Source organism: Cryptotermes secundus, unplaced genomic scaffold (assembly GCF_002891405.2).
Source record: "Cryptotermes secundus unplaced genomic scaffold, Csec_1.0 scaffold689, whole genome shotgun sequence".
NCBI lineage: Eukaryota > Metazoa > Arthropoda > Insecta > Blattodea > Kalotermitidae > Cryptotermes > Cryptotermes secundus.
Window position 1 is genome coordinate 765,288 of NW_019720574.1, and position 3,575 is coordinate 768,862.

A 3,575-nucleotide genomic window follows, 5' to 3' on the forward strand; every position below is an offset into this window, starting at 1 on the left:
CTCCAAGCTTCTGAATTCACTTCTCTGCACAGACCCCATTGAAAACACATTCTGTATTATTGATGACGTCATCGCGTTACATAGTACGGTCCCATAGGCGGAAATGTGTTTACCGAGCAGTTGCCCAGAAACAGATTGCATAACCCCGTTGTTCTATAGTTGCGTGCGTGTACTGCTTAGCAACGGTTGTTTCTGTGCCTCAACTGTTCTTGTATGGAATAAATACGCCAGAATTGTGACGTGAAGATCCAATGCTAGGGAACGACTCAGTAAACAAGCCCGCAATCAACAATAGAGAATACTCATTTCTAGGCAACGCTCGCAATACGTTCACGCAACAGCAGAACCGCTGTCGCAGGAGGTGTTCTTTCTATGTGGTTTGCATATATCCACTGCTAGGTAACGGAAGTTTTCTGTGCTGTGGTCCGACCCGGGGCTATATATCAACAAGACAACAATAACTGACAGTTCAACTAGCAATAATCGCACTTCCGATAAACCTCATTGGTTACGATACTGCCACTGCGCAAAGCCACTTACTACTATAGACAATGAATCTGACAAAGGACAGACCCGACCTCTCGTCAGAGAGGGCGCCCCACAATAACAAGACCTAAACTGTCACACAGTAATAAATATCTAGTCATGAGCCCCAGATTGGGCTCGACACCAACACTGACTGACTGACTGACTGACAGTTCAAACCCGTGTGGAGACGGGGTTGAATACCTCCACCGTGACATTGCGAGTCGTAAGAGGCGACGAAAAGGGAAGTCTCAAAACTGAGACAGTTGAATATGGTTGCGAGTCCCTTGGGACTCGGACCCCAGAAAGACTGCGCCGGCAAGTTCCAGCAACATGTACAAAAGACAGACCCGTCCTCTTGTCAGAAAGGGCGACCCACAATAACAAGACCGAAACTGTCAAACATTAATAAATACCTGGTCATAAGACCCAGTGCGGGCTCGACACCAAGATTGACTGACTGACCGTCAGCCACAATGTGACTTTAACTCTGACTGACAGTTCAGTTCAGTTCAGTTCAGTTGGAAGTCAGTATACCGACCGAACAGTGTCCAGCTGGAAGATAACACTGTGTCAGAGGGTGATATGCGAACTATTGTAACCTAACTAGTCGTATGAAGCTCGAATAAATTCGACCATCGAATCTAAAACCGGGAGAAGTGACAGTATCAATGTCTTCTTTCAAGCACATGTTCTGTCTACACTATATTTATTGGTTATAACCTCAATGAACGGATGCAATGCTTGTGATCCCCGACTTACAACATCCCTACAAACGACGACAACAGTGCTTATGGTTTTGGAGGCCATTCAACAGCATGGTTAATAGCGCCGTACAAAAGACACAGACAAGTTTATGATCTACCAACAAACAAACAAAATCCGTGGTTTTAGTCCGCAAGCGAACTATACCGACCGAACGACCGCCGCTTGTCGGCGAAGTTAGTGCCAACTTTTGGGGATAGAGGGTGTCGCGTGGTCAGCGCAACGAATCCCCACGGCCATTAATCTCGGTTTTCTATACCGGGGCCGCTATTTCCTTGGGATAGCTCCTCAATTATCCTACCGAGGCTGAGTGGACACCGTTCCAGACCCACCATATCTCAGAAAAACTATCAGCGCCGCGAAACGAACCCCGACCTCTAGATCTCTAGGCAAGAATTCTGATCACTAGGCCACAGAGGTGATGATCTAAACCCGTATCAAATTTCAAACGCCCAGTTTCACCGGTTCACTAGCTTTCGCCATCAAGCACATAAATATTCAGTTATTCAGTATTAGAGGGGATGGGTTTCCCCATGCACCGCGACTAGTAGTCTATTGTACGTCCCCCTTTAATTTCTACTGTCGTCATACACTACCCGTACTGGTGCTCGCTATCTGCCCCTTTCTGCCAGCGAGGTCGGCCCTCTTCTGGCAGTGGTACCCGATAACTTCCCCATCTACCGGAGGCATTGGAAACTATTTGGGCAGGAAACTTTTGCCTAATTTTGCTCCCTCCCGGAGGACTTGTTCCCTGAATTTTTTCGCCCTTAAAAATTCCACGACCTCCGCTGGGTTTGAACCCGCGTACCTTGAGTCATGAGGTGGGAACGTTACCCCTAGACTACGGAGGCCACTAACCACATAAATACGGCCTTAATGAATTCGCCATGATGTAGTTCACTCAACATCGTTGCATATTTTTCCAGAATCTGTTATCATCCGTCATTTTAGGATTGCCCTTCCGACCTCGTGAGCTCATGAGAAGCGCAACACAGATATTGGCAATTGCTTGGGTGGGCTCAAATGGTGTAACTTTCCTACGAAACTTTACAAAGACAGGTCTATAGTAAGGTAAAAAGGTAAAGCTATCCCTGTAATAGGCCGTAGAGGTCCATAGGGTTGTGAGATGTCGAGGCCCCCATATTTTCTAGATAATCGGCTCACAGATGGCGGTGAGATTGTCAGCCTTACGCATCGGTCGCCCTTTACACCGAGGAAGATTCCTGGCACTCGTTTTTGTTATAGACTTAGTCGACCCAAAGGCCATACTGCGGCTGGAAGGATTATGTAAACTAAAAAATCCAATGACCTCATTGAGAATCGAACCCGCGACCTTCCGGATTATAGCACAGTGCCTCAATCAACTATGCTATTGAGTTCAAACGTTAAAAGCGGAGGCCCACACTTCATGGCAATCTAATAAACCTACTTTTTTTTCGGAAGAAAGGGCATTACGCTAAAAAAAGTTTCTTAAACCTGTCCCTCACTACTAAATTATTTTCTATTGTCTGAAAATAAGTATATCGACTAAAAAGACAGAAATAAAATTCGGCGCCTGCAGATGAGCACAAAGCCAAGTCACTTCGCAAACTTCGTCTGTTTCACACCCTAACGATAAGACCTTGCACTTTCCTGGCCATGAGGCTAGCTGAGACCCAGGGCCTGTCCGAATGTTAAGGAGAAAGTCTCTTGTCACTGCCGGGAATCGAAGTCGCACTCCTTCGTCGTCCAGCCTGTAGCGTCGTGGCTATGTCGCCTGAGTTAAGTAAAGTAAAATTGTCCTTGTGCGTAACTAATTAAGCACAACGCCAAGAAAGTGTATGGGGGAGTGGGTGTATAGCTCCATATTTCCATTACCTCGGCACTAGCTGGTGGTGGTAAGCTTCACGCTCCTGCCGCTTCATACCCGGAGAAAGAGACCCCGGTACCCACTGGACAGGAGGCTGGGTGGGCCTCGGACCCGGCCTGGACTCTGAAGAAAATTCTTGACCCTACCAGGACTCGAACTCCGACCCCCCGGTCGTCCAGCTCGTAGCCAGTGGCTTTACCGTCTACGCTACCCGACTCCGTAGCTATATAAATGAAAACTGTCTAAAAGGAAGATCAGAGGACACTTAAAGATGAGGACAGATGAATTCTGAACACAATATTCGGGATCGGTACAGTCTAAGAACACGAATCCATTCCTGTTGTTGACGTCGTCATAGTCAATGCTATAAATTTCTTATGTTTGCCCGAGGCTAAACCTGAGCATGAACAAGAAGTCACGTCCACACTATGCATGT

The 3,575-nt window shown here is 46.9% G+C and overlaps 1 non-coding gene across 1 annotated transcript; it reads right to left on the reverse strand.

The window, feature by feature from the left end:
• Positions 1-388: 388 nt before the first annotated feature.
• Positions 389-534, reverse strand: LOC111869627. Its single transcript, XR_002843698.1, has one exon. It is a non-coding gene; the product is annotated as a U4 spliceosomal RNA (small nuclear RNA).
• Positions 535-3,575: the final 3,041 nt, after the last annotated feature.